This window comes from Lissotriton vulgaris, chromosome 1_1, assembly GCF_964263255.1.
Source record: "Lissotriton vulgaris chromosome 1_1, aLisVul1.2, whole genome shotgun sequence".
Taxonomy (NCBI): domain Eukaryota; kingdom Metazoa; phylum Chordata; class Amphibia; order Caudata; family Salamandridae; genus Lissotriton; species Lissotriton vulgaris.
The window spans coordinates 20263086-20280597 of record NC_141685.1 but is presented as its reverse complement, the minus strand read 5'-3'; the positions used below and the strand labels follow the sequence as shown (position 1 = coordinate 20280597).

The 17512-nt window shown below is 51.7% G+C and overlaps 1 protein-coding gene across 2 annotated transcripts in view; it reads right to left on the bottom strand.

Annotated features, from left to right (window-relative positions):
• The window catches only part of LOC147736998 (uncharacterized), an 83712-nt gene that overhangs the window by 54547 nt on the left and 11653 nt on the right, over nt 1–17512 (bottom strand). For both annotated transcript variants that reach the window (XM_086956765.1, XM_086956913.1), the window contains exon 2: nt 11408–11484. The gene's annotated coding sequence lies outside the window, so the exon portion shown is untranslated. The remainder of the gene's footprint in view (nt 1–11407; nt 11485–17512) is intronic.

The window sequence follows — 17512 nt, the reverse complement described above, 5'->3', positions numbered from 1 at the left end:
CCTTCCCCCTGTGGTAGCTCTTCGGATGCGGGGGACGGCGGCGAGGGCGTGGCCGGTCGATCGAAGCTGGCGTTTGGGGGCGTAGAAGTTGAGGCGGCTGTTGAGGTATCCTGGTCCTTGGTTGTGCAGGGCTTTGTGTGCGTGGGTGAGGAGACGGAAGGTGATTCTCTTGTTGACCGGGAGCCAGTGCAGGTCTCGCAGGTGTCCGGAGATGTGATTGCGACGGGGGATGTCCAGGATGAGTCTTGCTGAGGCGCTCTGGATCCGCTGGAGTCTCTTCCGGAGTTTGGCAATGATTCCGGCGTAGAGGGAGTCGCCGTAGTCCAGTCGGCTGGTGACGAGGGCCTGGGTGACCGTCTTCCTGGTCTCGGTGGGGATCCACCGGAAGATCTTGCGTATCATGCGTAGGATGTTGAAGCACGACGAGGAGACGGCATTGACTTGTCTGGTCATGGAGAGGGAGGAGTCCAGGATGAAGCCCAGGTTGCGTGCGTGATCTGTTGGTTTGGGTGCGCTGCCTATGGCGGGGGGCCACCAGGAGTCGTCCCAGGCGGAGGGTGAGGATCCCAGGATGAGGACTTCCGTCTTGTCCGAGTTCAGTTTCAGGCGGCTGTTCTTCATCCATTCGGCTACTTCCTTCATCCCTTCGTGTAGGTTGGCTCTGGCGGTGGCGGGGTCGTTGGTGAGGGAGAGGATCAGCTGGGTGTCGTCGGCGTAGGAAATGATGTTGAGGTTGTGCTGTCGTGCGATGGCTGAGAGGGGACTCATGTAGACGTTGAAGAGGGTTGGGCTGAGCGAGGAGCCTGGAGGAACGCCGCAGATGACTTCGGTGGCTTCTGATCTGAACGGGGGGAGGCGGACTCTCTGTGTCCTTCCGGCGAGGAAGGAGATGGTCCACTCCAGTGCCTTCTCCTGGATTCCGACGTTGCTGAGGCGCTGTACTAGGGTACGGTGGCAGACGGTGTCGAAGGCCACGGAGAGGTCTAGGAGGATGAGGGCCGCTGTTTCTCTGTTGTCGAGCAGAGCTCGGATGTCATCGGTGGATGCGATCAGGGCGGTCTCGGTGCTGTGGTTGGCCCGGAAGCCAGACTGCGAGGGGTCGAGGGATCCGTTCGTCTCGAGGAAGGCGGCCAGTTGCTTGTTGACGGTCTTCTCGATGACTTTTGCGGGGAACGGGAGCAGCGAGATGGGTCGGTAGTTCTTGAGGTCAGAGGGGTCGGCTGATGGCTTCTTTAGTAGGGCGCTGAGTTCGGCGTGCTTCCAGTTCTCCGGGAAGGTGGCGGTGTTGAAGGAGGTGTTGATGATGTCCCGCAGGTGGGGTGCGATGACAGCGTCGGCCTTGTTGAAGACGTGGTGAGGGCAAGGGTCGGTCGGAGATCCGGAGTGGATGGAGTTCATCGTGCGGATGGTGTCTTCGGTGCTGATCGGGGTCTAGGCGCGGAGGGTGGTGGTGGGGGGCGGTGGTTCGGTAGTGGCATGCGTCGGTTGAGTCCTGAAGCTGTTGTGTATGTCTGCGATCTTGTTGTGGAAGTAGGAGGCGAGGGAGTTGCAGAGGTCTTGCGAAGGGGTGATGTCGTTGTTTCCGGGGTTGGGGTTGGAGAGCTCTTTAACGATGTTGAAGAGTTCCTTGCTGTTGTGTGGGTTGTTGTCCAGTCGTTCCTTGAATGCAGTTTTCTTGGTGGTGTGGATCAGTTGGTGGTGTTTTCGGGTGGCGAGCTTGAGGGCAGTCATGTTGTCCGGTGTTGGGTCTCTGCGCCAGGCTTTCCCAAGGGCTCTGCAGTTCTTCTTCGAGTTCGTCGGTGAACCATGGGGCTTTCTTGCTGCCGGGTCTGCTAGGCGGGGTCCTCAGAGGGGCGAGGTCGTCTGCGCAGTCGCTGATCCACTTCTTGAGGTTGGTGGCCGCTTGGCTGGGGTTCGTTGCGCTGGTGGGTGGGTTCTTGCTCAGGGAAGTTGCGTGCTGGTCGGCTGTGATCTTGTTCCAGCTTCTGCGTGCAACCTGTTGCTGGTGGTGGTGGATCGTGGTCCTTTTGAAGCTGAAGTGGACGCAGCTGTGGTCCGTCCAGTGGAGTCCGGTGGCGTGGCTGAAGGTGATGTCCTTGCTGGAGGAGTAGACGGGGTCGAGAGTGTGTCCGGCGTAGTGGGTAGGGGTGGTCACCCGTTGCTTGAGTCAGAGGTTGGCGAGGTTGTCCAGCAGGGTGGTGGTGTTGCGGTCGTTGTTGTTCTCCAGGTGGAAGTTGAGGTCCCCGAGGAGGATGTAGTCAGCGGAGGGGAGGGCACGCGGGCTGACGAAGTTGGCGATGTCCTCGCTGAATTGTGTGCGTGGTCCCGGGGGTCTGTAGATGAGGGTGCCTCTGAGGGTCGTCCTGGGGTTGATGTGGATCTGGAAGTGCAGGTGCTTGGCGGGTGCGAGGGTGTCGTCGGTGTTGGTCGTGATGCGGATGGAGTTCCTGTGGATGATGGCGATGCCTCCTCCTGTCTGATTGATGGGGTCCCTCCGGATGATCTTGTAGCCGTCCGGGATGGCGATGTCGGGCACTGAGGAGGCGTTCATCCAGGTTTCCGTGAGGAAGGCGACGTCAGGTGATGTTGTGTCGAGCAGGTTCCAGAGCTCGACGGCGTGTCTGTGGACTGAGCGGGTGTTGAGCAGGATGCACTTCAGGTGGCTGCTGCTGATGCTCGTCGAGGTCTTGGGCACTGCTGGAGTGGTGCAGGTCCGGATGCAGGTGAACTTGCAGGCGTTGCAGCAGAAGGGTCCGTGGGTGCGTCTCGGGGTGGCTCGGTAGCAGCCCGGGAGTCTGCCGGCGTTGAGTGCGTAGAGGTCGGTGGCGGCATAGGTCCGGCGGGTTGTCTTGCTTTGGCGGGGGCCAGGGGGCCTGGCACTGGGCGCGGTCCAGGCGCGGACGGGCGCAGACGGGCTTACCTTTGGCGCACCTTCGGAGCTCATTCGGTGCTCCCGCTGCGCGCGTCCGCTGCGCGGTCGCTCTGAGGGCGTCATAAGAAGGGAGCCGGTAGGGAGGGTCTGCGGGGAGGCGGGAGCGAGTTAGCCAATCGGCTGGCGGGGGGGGGGGGGGGGGGGGGGCGCGGGCTGGCAGCGGCGGACAAATCGAGTGCGGGCTTGGCGGACGGCCCTGCGGCGGCTGGGGCGCTGGAGGAGGGAGGAGGGAGGAGGGAGCAGGCGGCGTCGGCGGCTGAGGCGGCAGGCACAGGCAGCAAGTAGGCACAGGAGCGGGAGACAGGAGGAGCGTGGGGGCGACCAGGCCAGTAGAGGCGCCTTGCAGTGTCATGCTAGGGATCTTTGCAGCCACTAGCAAGACACATTTCTCAGTTTGTTTCCTACCTACCAGCTTGAACCAGCATAAAATGAGTAAACACCTTAAAAGTTGTGACAAACAGGGTCCCCCAAAATATGTGTTGCCCAGGGCCCCAAAAATCTTCAGTTTGCCACTGTCTGCTCTGATGTGGTTATCTTCACTGTGTGCCCGGTTCAGAAGAGGGAACCCTGCATCTGACCTGCGGTGGGTACCCCCTGCCATTGGTTCTGAGGAGGGAGCCCAGCATTTGACCTGCTGTGGGCACTGTTGGACCTGGGGTTGCCAGACCACAAAGGTAGCTGGACACAGAGTAGAAAGGTCCTTCCAAAGGCCAAAGTGTTAGGCTTGCGTCACACTCTTACAGAAACCCAGCATCCATCCACTCAAAAATGACACTACACCGTAATTTTATAAAAGTAGGAAAAGCTTTATCTTTCCTTAAATTAGTTTAGTAGTTGCACGCAATTTATTAAATCAACATCTAGACTGTTTTCCTGTTATATTTGTATTGGTAAACACATGTTGTAGCATAGGAACACAATTCAAGAACACTTCTTCCTTTGCATTTAGATTATCATGACGTAGATTACTCATACATTCATTAAGTTTCCTAACAGGAAGGAAATAAGCTCTGGTGTTAATTCTGCACACTGGTACCTTGTTAAAGGAATTAATCAGCTGACTGCCTAGTATGCTAACTGTAGGTGAAAACAGTACATCACTGTCCTTATATTACATTCATTTCACATTCGTTTAAGAACACAGTTCAGATTTACTTTACATACAGGCTTTGGAATTTCTGGAAGGAATTACCCACTTAATGAAGGTCACTTCTGAATTGAATCAATCACTGGGGGGGGCTTATTTCCTCAATGAATTCTGGCATCTCCTTTATCTCAACATAAACTTTTGTTCCCCTGGATTGTCTTTTTCAGTACCAGACTCAGATTTGCCCAGGTCTAATTGGTGTGGCCCCTGAGCTCTTAGTTCGCTCAGTTGCTCTCCCTGGCCTTCTTGTCACTCCTCCTATTTAAGTCAAAGGGACCGATCCCCTCACGTTCCAACCAGGGACCTAGGAGCACTGCCTGGCCTCCCACAAGCCCAATTCCCCACCTTACTTGTCGTGGTGAGCGGTAACCGAGGACCTCGTGAACTCTAGCAATCAGAGGTACAAGGTCCCCACATCCGACGTTTTCTTTAGTTGGGAGGGCCCTTAGCGGCTGGCGCACGGAGGGGAATTTCCGCTGACTCCGACTGCCAGACGCCGGCTCCTGGTGTCTCCGCCCTTCCGCTCTCCGAGAAGAGAGGAACCTCCCCGGGGTCTGGCTTCCGACGAGATCGTCCCGCCTCCCTGCGCTCTTCTCTGTCAGCGCTGGGCGGGACTCCACTCGCTCCCGATCTCCTCACCGAAACAGGGCACCTCTCCTTGCCGCACCGATCCACCCAGATAACAGAAGCTCCGGCGCTCACCAGACCGGAAACCCGGGCATCAGTGGGTCCGGATCCCAGACAGCACCAACTCCACAACCGGGGCTCCAAGCGGCCTGCAGCAGCCCATTCAGGTACGCTCCGACACAGTTCAGGGTCTGTGACAAACTTGGAACCTGCACTGGGGGGATTTGGGGGGGGGGGGGGGGGGGAATAGTGGGGGCAGATTCCGAGAAGTTCTGTCAGCTTATTACAGAGTCTGTAAACCGGAAACCTCCAGGCAATTCAGCGAGGGCAGAAGGGGGATTAGTTAAAGCAAATCCAGTCCCCTATAGGAGGAGGCTGATCTCTCCTGATCTCCTACCGGCTTGTATGCCCACTCACCCCAGAATGAGTCCAGGACTTCTCTCACAGGGGCGTTAAAAGAAAAGGGGTAGATGTGATTTTCCGATCTAAAAAACAGCAGGGCCAGGTCCACACGCAGGGGAAGTGTCAACAGTGAGGGGTAGCAGCCCCGGGGGACAATCAACCCTCCTTCAGTGCACTAGCCTCCCTGCCCAGCAGCCTAGACTCCTAACTGGATTCTCAGTTTCCACACTGTCCAAAATGGCCGCCCTGGTACGGACCCTTTTATATGCTAACCTCAGGCTTCCAGAACCAGCTGGAAGGTTCTGGCATTTTCCTATATTGTTCTATGGGTCCATTCCCTGAGGTAAACAGTTATGGCAGTTACTAGCCACCATTTTGTGTGACTGGGTTTCCACCATTTTGGGAGCCACCTAGGCCTAAAAAAACTATAGGGTCAAGGAGTACCTAACCCCTAGGACAACACCTAAAAATTCCAGTGGACATAAAGAAACAAAGGTTAGGAGGCAGAAAGGGAACAAAAATAAATAACTAATAGGAGGGACGACCCAAAGGGCTGACAGGTCTAACAGGCACCCCCTGCCATTCTGCCAAAACCAAAGGAAAGAGCTGGGCATCTGGCCTAGTGAGCAACTTCCAGGGGTCGAAGTGGGCAGGATCTAAGGGGCACGACACGCCCATCATTTTTTAATTCAAGAAAACTTTCCCAATGAGTCTCACTCCTGTGCTGACACCTGAACAAGAACCCAGTCTTCCGGGCAGGGGTCTGCAGCCTGAAAGAAATGTAAACATGTGCATAATCTGCAAGTGTAAAGGCTGATTGGAAGCCGGTGTTGGCTTTACTTCATGGAATTGCTTGAAGCTTCCCGATGACACAGATTAATTTTTTGGGAGAGGTATTGCAAGGCAGTTACCAGCTGAGCTGTGAAGGGTGTGCTTGAAATGGGCAGTTATAAAATAAAATATGCACTAAATACAATATGGATATTATTAAAATATATAATTTGGAAGCACTTTATTTGAAATCTTTTTGCGCATTCTGTCGAAGCTCATCGTATACTGCGAGTAACGCACGTCTAAAATGATGACAGTGCTTTCTGTCGGAGGTTGAGACCTCGTAGCACTAAAAAAAAAACACAAATTCTCCACTGCACCAACCAGAATTCAATTCTGTGGCTCGCTAGTGACAGACACAGACGTCTGCAGCGCATTACCTAAAGGAGGTTTCAAAGTATATGATCAGTGCGAAATGCACGGATTAACTTCAGTATGCATTTTCCATTAAAGCTGTGCATTATTTTAAATGTAGTTATCTAAAGGTGGATGACCCAAAAAAGTTGAAATATCTGTTTTTTTTAGGTATGCCTTTCACCCCGCCCCCTCACTCACTGACCCAGCCCCATTGCATGCAGCATCAGACTTCCCAAACCTTTTAAATACACTTTAACTGCTGGTTATATCCCATTTCCGCTCTGTGCCAGAATCATAGGAACACGCTGTGCTTCAAGATATTGGTGATTCTCGGAGCCCGAGCTCCCTGATCAGGGGGATAAGTCTGTTGAAGTTTAGCCATGGTCTGGATGAAATCTGGCTGCGCTTTAAATCTGCTTTACCCTGGGCTATGTTCTGGTTGTGATTTGGCTCACTCCGGCTCTCCTGCGCTGGTGTTCTGCTTGTGCTTTGGTTCAATCCTAGCTCTGAGGAGCTGCGCTTCGGCTCAGCTCTGGCTTGGTTCAATCGGAGCTCTGCTTTGGATCAGTCCTGGCTCTGCTGAGCTTGTGACCTTGTGATTGTGAATCTGCATTATGTGCGGTTTCATATATGCTTATTACCTAATTATGCGACCAAAATATTCCCAAAGTACATGCCCGCCACATTACTGCATGCTTCCTGCTTTCTGTATTCTCTGTGTTTATCAAGCTTTCTGGGATGGCTGAGCTTCTTCGTACTAACTAGCTACATCCTGGAGCTCATTATTAAAACTTCTTAACATTTGGGTTCACAGCATGTCTTTTAGCAAAATGCTTAAAACCTGGCTTTTGCCTTAATTGATGTGTCTCCTGAGCCATAGCGCAAGAGGCATTTGACTGATAGCGCACTTAAGAAAATTCAATTAATACAAGTTGCACGGCCAGCCAGGCTATTGTCAAACATTTGTTTTCGCTGTATCCTCTTTTTAAAATGTTATTTACGTTTTGAAGTCTTATAACAGACATCAAAACCAGTTCAGTGGTCAAAAAACAGTTGATACATACGGAATGACCGTTCTATCGACAGTGTGGTCACCTGTAAAGCGGCTTATGCGCAGGGCGTTGACACACTTGTACAGTTCACAACCTATCCGTTGGATATTTTACATAGATGGTAATGTGGCACCTCACAGACATGTTCTTTATCATGTATTCGCTGTCACTGTCCGTGTTGTCTTCTTCTAGTATTGCCTCGAAGGACCCCATATGTCTCTAGGTCGCACGTGCTGCAATAGTCGTATGCTATAGTTCTCCAACTGCGAACTGCATCAGATCCTTTCAAGCATCCAGTCTTTGCTCTTGGGAGAGGTGTCCCCCCGCCCCAGCATATAGCTGCCCTTCGTTTAGTTAACAGTACTACCTCCATGAACTTTCTATATCTTTTAGGTACATCTTGTGCATAGGCCCGCACTGCCACCAACGGTATCCTGTTTAGAGGGGAATCAATCCTTGAGCTCAATTTCCCAAAGTCCTCCTTCCCAGGATGGATAAATTGTTGGGCATGTCCACAACAGGAGCAGAAATCCCACTCTGCGGGCTCCACATTTCCAATATCTAGTGTCTGTCCTGAGCTCTCTCCTACATAGGGCGAGTGGTGAGTGGCCTATCCAATAGAGGTATGTATAGTGCACCAGTCATGCCTGTCATTAGCGGATATTCTTTGCATTTGGACACATCAATATATAAATGCATCTTCTTCCATGTCTTGCATCCAGCTCGTCTGGACTGTATTTTGTATTTCCGTTCTGAGCACAGTCTGAAGTGCTGTGGCATCCAAGAGGGAGATCCGCCTCGTTGGAAGGACTCACAACATCACAAATCCCAGCAGTTTTCAGCCCTCTGGTTCGGCAGAGAACACCAAGTAGGGCTACCACTGATCAGGACAAGTGATCCCCTTGTTTCTATAATACTTCAATGTGAGAAAGGAACACTCTCTGTACATATTTTTTATACTGCAGAGGTGCCCGTGAAACCATATTTTCCTAGCAGCTGGTTCACAATTCACCTCCATTTGCAGAATGTTCAATAAGGGGAGTCCGGGGGAGTCCATCTCATCCTTGCCAGTAAATGCTGCCAGCCCCAACCACATCCATACAGTGCATTCCACTGTGTGCATTTCTACCCTAGGCCTAGTGGGGGTCTTAAGGAGCTCCGTCTTCAATGGTCAGAGGCTGCCAATCCCCTTTCCATTTTTTAATGCGGTACTTGTCTGATATTAAGAAACCAATGGGGCGCATTGTGCACCTGCGCCACCAAGTATTATACTTCAGAATTTGGCGCAGACAACCTCCCGACTCGTAAGGCTGCTGCATAGTCTATCAGTTTATTCCGACAGTCCTGCTTACCCACGCAAGCCACCGTGTTTGGGCGCCCAGTGCCCTGAGTGGGATTGGTAGGTTTTGGAAGCGATGGATCAGCTGTGGGAGGAGTGCCACCTTCATTCTACCTATCCTCTCGGCCGATATAATCAACCATCTGTTCGATTTATCCATAATGGTTACTTCCTCAATACACACCCCTTACTTGACGCAGAGTAAAACATCTATGCCCCGATGATATTGTGTACCTAAATATATGACCAAGTCTACTTTCCACAATAAGTGGGCAGTTCAGTGCCGCCTTCCTCGTGTTCCCCGTCAGAGGTACCATACCGGATTTATCCCAGTTTATCACAAAGCCACACCATCCACCAAATATCATCACATCTCTGATAATAGAATTTAAAAAGTCTCCTGGATTCCTGACCGTTACCATAATGTCACAGGGGTAGAGCGACACCACTGAAACTTAACGCCTCCCTCGCCATGGGCATTCCGCATGATACTTGCCATTGGCTTTATCACCAAGGCAAACAGGATCAGTGACGATGGGCAGCCCGACGTGTACACAATTGGATAGGCATGGGGGCAGGCAACCAATCCTTCACTCTTACTCTCGCTGTTGGGTGGGTGTAGAATAGCCAAATCCATCGTACCATATCTCTCCCCAAACCCATGCTTTACAGCTTTAAAAAAAGGGAATAGCCAAGCTACGGATCTGAGGATCTTAGCACAGAGTGGCTCATGTGGAGTCTCCAATTTAGATTCAACTCTTTAGATTGATATCGTTCTCCTGGTGACTTTTGCCACACTTTTCTGCTAACGTGTGAATGTCTCTGAACGGCACTGGGGCTCTGTAGTCTGTATAGCTCCAGCGTCACAATCTTAGACCACGCAGTCATTGTTTTACTTTCTTTCGTTAGGAGACACTTGGTGTATTTTAGCTCGACAAAACCAAATGAGCTGCTCTGTGCCACTGCCACAGTTTGATAAGAGCAGTACTTTATAATATAAACGGTTTCCGTGCTAACCCTCTGTGAGAGGAGCATTCCCATGCTGGAATTATCACGGAACCGCTGCAAACTGTGACTGGGATGCACCCTTGCTGACTCCAAACTCCATCCTGCAAGTAACTAATGAAAACACTAAGTTGACCGCCAGAAGCATGAAAAAAAACAGGCAGGTTTGGAGACGGCCCCAGGGACTGCCGGCCTCTGGCTTCTAATTTCATGCTGAACAAGCATTGGCATAGCCAATAGGTCTCACCTTTGGGACCTTATAAGTATTTAATTATGCAGCACAATATCACTGGTGCATCATAAACTGGTGCATGGCTAAACACTTATAAAGTCCCAAAGGCGTGACCTATTGGCTATGCCAATGCTTGTTTAGATTGAGCGAGAGCACATCCACTAACGGGAAAACTCACGTTTACATTCTTTCTTACGAGCTAAAAGCATTAATTAAAAAAAATGCCAGACTCTAACATGTTCACTGCGGCCAGCCCTCTCTCGTCCATGCACAGTCTGTTCCTCGATCATTGTAAACCGCATTACATTTGAAAATGCATTCTAGTGAGGAGGAGAGCGGCGGCACCGCATTTTCCTGCACGCACTCCAATTTTTGTATAAACTGCAGACAAGCTGGGTGTTATGATGCGGCCGACACGGCCCACTTCACACCCTCCATTTTCTAATCAACGTGTAGAAGTAACTCTACAGTATATGTTCGAGAAAAAAAATCTCTTAAATTTATCCTGAGAGAAATGTATCTAATCCGTTTGAGTCATCTGATGTTAGCTTCAACACTCAGATGGTGAATTCTAACACAATTACTGTAGCGCCATGCAGCGTGTGTCGCCTCTACGTTTGTGAAGAAAAGTCTAGGACTTTTTAGCAAATGGTAAAAAATGTGGAGGGAATTAGCAGTCGATCTCAACCTCACTTACATTGTTAAACAAAATAAGTAAAACGTTAGTTTTTTTGTTATCTACTGAAAAAGAGAATGCTAGTTTCCTTCTGCTTATCCTCATAATTCCTTCCGCTTATCTTCATAATTAATACATCAACAAGCATTGGCCGCGCTGCAGTAAAAGTAACGCCGCGCGGCCGTGAAAGCGAAAGTCATCGCGATCTCTCTGAATGAGAAAGTGATCGCGATGACGCGCTAAAGCACGCAAGGGATGCGCGCGCTTGTGCGCGTGACAGTAAGCTGGTGACCGCTTTGGTAGCACTTTTAAAAGCAGCTACTAAAGGTCTCGGCCAGATCAGCACATGCGCTGGATCAGGCAAGCCATAAAAATGGAGTGTGGGGCAAACGCACATGAAGCGAAACCCGGTTATGTCATAGTGGCTAATGCTATGCTCTACTCCTGAAAGAAACACAAAAAATCAGGTTCTCCATAATTTCCCTGAAGTTATATTTCTAGGAAAGAAGTCTTTTAACATCTGTGCGTTTTCCTTGGTAATGACATTAATAGAGTATGATTTTTAGTACCTATTTGCCATGATTGTTACTTGTTATTTTAAAACACATTATAAATTCACCCAGTTAGTCCTGAGACTGTCTCCGTGGGCATCTTTACAAGTATGATGGGCGGTATTCCCAGAGGACTGTCACTCCTTCATACTGCAAAGAGTGTTTCCAGATTTAAACTCAACGGGTCAGGTTTTCCTGGACTTGGTGTCAAGATACCACGGGAAAGAGACTTCAAAGGACTTGTGCTTCTCCTTACCTGTGGCGAGATCAGTGAACGGCGTCGACACTTAGGATGAGGGGCAATGATGAAGAATTGCTTATCACTTGATTGACCTTCAAAAAGGAAGGAGACAACACAGTTTTAAAATTATGGCGACAACCAAAAGCAACCGACAAAATGCAATGAGGGCAAAAAATATATATCCATTTAAATATGCTAAATTATTAAAACATGCAGAAAAAACAAGCTATATTAAACATATATATGTAGGAAAGTGGATAATTATTTGGACTGAACAGGTGTCCACCACAAAGGATAAGGCCATCACTTGCTAGATGTCACAAAAATTCAATTAAATAAACCTGTGCTCGATCCTCGATGAGATTCAAAGCAGTCAGACTATAATCAAAGGAAACAAGTAAAGTATGTAAGCAGTACAGACACAGTAGAAATAGTCACACAAAACACAATTAAATACCAATCCAATTAAAAAATATATATTGAGGATTTTAATCAGTGAAACAGAACCATAACAGCCAAAATCAAATACAGGGAACAGGAGATATAAATACATATTTCTTAAAGATTTAAGTGAAAATAGTGCCAAAAAAGCACAGACAAGGATAATCAAAGCAAGCGGTAGATGGAGCTGTAGGTGCGAATTGAGGCTGTGTCAGAGCCATGGTTCGATACACCATAGACTGATCCCACTGAACTTTAAGACATGGCTGTCTTCACGTAAGACAAATTGGAAATCGTAGCTGCCGCAGTGGAACTGCCATTGGATACTTGCCACAGGTTGACCCTACTAAGGCTCTGAAGCTGTCGAAGATGTTGCTTGAAAAGGTTTTCAAGTTCCAAAACAGAAAGGGACTTTGAGGGTTTTTCAGGTGCTGGGGCCTGTTAGTGGGACATATCTGAAACCAAATCTAACGCTGTGTAACTGCCGGTCGGGTACTTTTCACAGTAGGTCCTTTAGGCGCTGGAGTAAAAGTTTTCTAACCTTTAACTGGAGTCCAAGCAACATCAGGAATATATTTCCAAGACGCCCAGGACATTGGGGGCAGAGTGCAAGGCAAAGGCTACATGAAAAGTAAATTCCAAGCCCCAGTTGCCATTGGTCAGCTGGGAATTGTAGGGAAACGGCACCTTTCGGCATTTGTGTCCCAGTAGCAACAAGGAAGGTCCACCAACAAACCGCTTGGAGTCCACGTCTTGGGTACAGGGTGGAGCAGGTCCAATCCTTTTGAGCTCCTCAGACACCAGGTCCAGTCCTCTTCTGTTCTCCTTCAGGCCCAGAAAGTGTTATGAGGAATGGTAGATGAGGGTTCAGCTTTGTAGAGGACATCAGCCTGTGGGTGGAAGACACTTATGACACTCCTAGTAACTCTCAGATGACATCAGGACCCTGCTAGACAACGGAAAAACAGCGGCCCTCATCCTCCTGGAGCGGTCAGCCGCCTTCGACACAGTCTGCCACCGCACCCTACGCACACGCCTACACGACGCCGGATTACAAGGGAAGGCCCTGGACTGGACCACAACCTTCCTCTCCGGCAGAACTCAGAGCGTCCGCCTCCCCCCCTTCCGCTCCAATGCCACAGAGAAAATCTGTGGCATATCCCAGGGCTCGTCCCTCAGCCTGACGCTGTTCAATATCTACATGGCACTGCTCGCCCACATCGCCCGTCAACACGACAGCAACATCATCTCCTACGCCGACAACACCCACCGGATCATCTCCCTCACCAAAGACCCTCACACCGCCAAAACCAACCTTCACAAAGGAATGAAGGCCGTCCCCGACTGGATGAGGAACAACCGACTGAAGCTGAACTCGGGAAAGACAAAAGGTCCTCATCCTTGGGTCCACCCCTTCGGCCCGGGATGACTCCTGGTGACCGACCACACTGGGAACTGCTCCGACACCCACAGACCACGCACGCAACCATGGGGTCATCCTAGACTCCACCCTCACCATGACTAAGCAGGTCAACGCCGTCCTCCTCCTGCTTCAACACCCTTTGAATGCTACGTGGGATCTTCAAGTGGATCCCCACTGAAACAAGAAGAAAAGTCACCCAGGCCCTCGTCACCAGCAGGCTGGACTATGGCAACGCCCTCTACGCAGGAGCATCGGCCAAGCTCCTGAGATGGCTGCAACACATTCAGAACGCCTCAACATGGCTGATACTCGACATCCCCCGCCGCAGCCACATCACTCCCCACCTGAGACCTACACTTGCTTGTCGTCAACAAAAAGGATAACCTTCAAGCTCCTCATCCACGCACACAAAGCCCTCCACGACACCGGCCCAGCGTACCTCAACAGAAGACTCCGCTTTTACACCCCCACCCGCAAGCTCCGCTCTGCCGACCTCGCCATCGCTGATGTCCCCCGCATCCGAAGAACGACAGCCGGAGGCAGATCATTCTCCTACTTCGACGCCAGGACCTGGAACACCCTCCCCACCAACCAACGGCAGACCCAAGACCTACTGGCCTTCAGAAGACTACTCAAGACCTGACTCTTCGAGCAGTAGCAGCACCTTAAGACCCTCACTGGTATGTAGTGCGCTTTACAAGTGTCCTGATTGATTGATTGAAGGTTCTCAGGCCCAGGCCTACCTTCTGTGTTACTGTTTGCTTTAGTGCCAACAAGCCCAATTGTCATGTGCCAAAACATTTTAGAATGGTAAACGTCCACAGCGACACTAAACGTGGGCGCTGAGAGTTGTGGGAGTGTACAGAAGCCGAAGTGCATTTAAAAAAAGTATCGGGGGATTGACCAAAACGGCAACGAGGAAAGACGTGCCTCGCCACTTCTCCACAGACTGCCGCAAATTAGCACTGGCTTACCAGCCCTTTTAGGCGTCCAAGTTGAGAGCGGCAGCCCCCAGTTACCGTGTGCAGCCTGGGTGGTGAGTGGGGGGGGGGGGGCGGTAGGAGGGGGGGGGGGGGGGGGGTTGGGGAGTTGCAGTTTCCCGAAATTCAGCGGACGGAGAGGCCCAGCGGCCGAAATCGGCATTTCTTCAACGATGACACGGCCTTTGGCTATCGGCCGCCGCCGCACTCACTCAACGAGCCATCCTGCATCGAGCAGCCACCCTGACCACCCGAGACTGGCCAGAATGCCCTTGGCGCCGGAAGCAGAGGTGGGAGTTGCTGGATCGCTGTGAGTGACCCCAGCGGGAAAGAAAGAGATCGCCAGAGCCCGACTTCGCGGCACCGGGTCCAAGTGCACCGGTCCCCGGAGGACGAGAATCCCCCTGCATCATGACTCCCCTACCCCAGTCAATGGTGGGTCTGGGTGCCGGCGTTCCTTCGGCAGCAGTACGGCCTGCATCCATCGGCTGCCGCGCTCTCTTGCCGGACCGCCCTGGGTCCGACAACCACTTTGGGGCCTGAAGGAGTGGGGTTGGAGTCGGGCGCAGCCCTCTTTCGAGCCGCCACACCAGGCCTGCTAGCCCCTACAGCGAAGTCTGGTCTGCAACCATCGGTACGAGGTAGCTGGGGGAATGGACAGGCCGCTGCGAGCACTCCCCGCTGAGGAGAGGACGTGCGGCGAGACCCGCCTGCCAGATTGAGCTGCCTGCGCTACGTCGGAGAAACACGAAGGGGAGCTGATTGATTGCAGTGGATCTCTAGCAGGCCATGGGCACTATTGGCAGCCGCTTTCAGAACCAACAGCTCCTGGACACATAAGCCCCATTCGGCCCGAGCCTGTCATGAGAAGTGACTTCTGACTTGGATGCGTCGGCCTGGATCTGGCGGCGGACGCCCTAACCGGAACATATACAGGTAACGGGCCCTGCGGAGAGGGAGGACACGGCCCCATCAGTGGCCTCCGCCGAGCTGCAGTCGGGGTGCGACAGAACGGTTGGAACGGAAGGAGAGGGAGGAGCCACCTGCGGTGACGCCTTCTACCACAGCCACATAAACTGCCCAAGACGGCCTGCCAAGGAGGCCCGGTGGGTGAAAAGGGGATACAGGTTGTGAGGGCCTGCCCTGACTGCGGTGAGTGGCACTTTGAGAGGGAGTCACAGGCCTGATACGTGCTAGGCTTGGCACGCACCGGTCTGGTGCAGCTATTCTTTCGCACCTGGAGGGAGTGGGCATGCCTTCTGAGCTCCCACAGCATTAGCTTGGCTATGACCTCTACCCGAGCCAAAGGGAACAGAAACCTGAAGAACGCTAACCCGGACGTGATGCTGAAGGACCTCTTTTCGCGCACTCCCACAACCGCACACGGCCCTCTCAAGATGGCCCACTCAGCCCAGGATGTCGCTGCCCAACCCTGGACGGATGGGGCACAAGATGAACCAGTGACTCGCGCTTTTCTAGAGTCCCTCTTTCACAATGCTACAGGAGGATTTGCAGACAGTGAAGCGAGACCCTACCGCAGAAATAAAGGACATCCGCAGGGACGTTGATGTTATCGGTGAGCGAGTGGTGGCCCTCGAGGACAAGGGCGATACAAGACACTCGGAACTCTCTGTGCTCCAGCAAGAGGTCATACGAATCCACGAACAGCAAGTTGACTTTCAAACACACCTAGAGGATCTGGAGAATCGTTCTCAAAGACATAACATCAGAATCCGGGGTGTCCCTACCAGTGCAGGGACGGGAGACATTTTTGCATATGTCAGGGGCCTGTTTAACCACATCTTGGGGAGCCCACTGGAACTGGACATCAAGATCGACAGAGCACACCGAGTGGGAGCCCCCAGAGCGGACAGGGCTGCTCCGGCTGACATTCTGGCTTGTGTCCAAGACTTTCGCACTAAGCAAGAGATCCTCAGCAAGCCAGAGCTATGCATCCAATCAATTAACTAGACCAAACTCCCACTCCATATCAGGACTTCGCTGCAACCACGCTGCAGAAACGCAGGCACTTTCGTCCCATCACATCCCGTCTTTGCCAACGCGACATTCCCTACTCATGGGGCCACCCGTTTCGCCTGATTTTCCGGCTAGATGGGAAACAGTACCAACTGCGCTTGCTATCGGAAGCTAGCAAACCTCTAGGGGTCACCATTCCGGAGGAGGAGACGGAGGCCCGCCGCTCATGCCCAGACACAAGAGTCTCGCCATCAGGATGGCAGCGAAGCAGACGGCGCCCCAAACAGCCAGACCCACCGAGAGCGCAGACTTGAATTTTTGTAGGGGGCTGCCTATTTCTCACCTCATCGAAGCGGGGAGGTTACGACTATGGTCACTCAATGGACCCCAAGATATGTTTTCTCTATTCATCCTGGGATGAAAGACTATGCTATTTCGATAGGTTTTTTGATATTTTGTTTTACTTTTAATGGACTTCTTTCTCTACCACTGGCGAAAACCATAATTACTTTATCTTTCAAAAGCAGTTTTGCTTTTGCTCGTTGTTCCTTTAACTTTGGTTCTGGGGTCCCTCGTCCATCCACTCACCCTTTCACACAGACACCTGCTCCAACATCCCCTCGGCTCCACTAACTGGCCCACACCAATGCTGGAGACCATTCACGCTCCTAGCCACCGAGGTTGCTACATTCACACCCACATAGATGCCACCCACCACCCTTAAAATACTCACTCAACGTCCGGGGGTTCAACAACCCAGTTAAGCGGAAGGCAGTGCTCTCCCATCTCGAAAATACCAAAGCCGACATACGCCTCCTTCAGGAGACGCATCTCCTGTCCAAAGATTACCACCACCTCAAATATCGCATGTTCCCGATCCAAATGTTTTCCTCAGGCCCAGCTAAATCGGTAGGGGTAGCCATCTTGGTCTCCTGTGCATTCCCAGGGAAAGTCCTCCAGGAAGAGGCCAAAATCAAGGGAACGCTTCTCACCTACCTATTCACATTGGGTGGCTTAACTTTCACTGTTGGGTCGATTTATGCCCCCAACGATGGGGCAGAGAAATTTTTACACACAGCACTCACCGAGGCTACAGCCACAGCTGAGCGCCGAATACTACTGGGTGGAGATCTGAACCTAGTCTTTGACAACAAAGCAGACAGAACAGGCCAACGCACGGGCCAGGAAGGCGTGCTCTCAGCGGCAGGATTAGATCGCCTTCACAACCTCGACTTTAAAGATCTTTGGAGCTGCGCCCACCCTCACAGTCGTGAATATTCCTTTTATTAGAGCACCCAT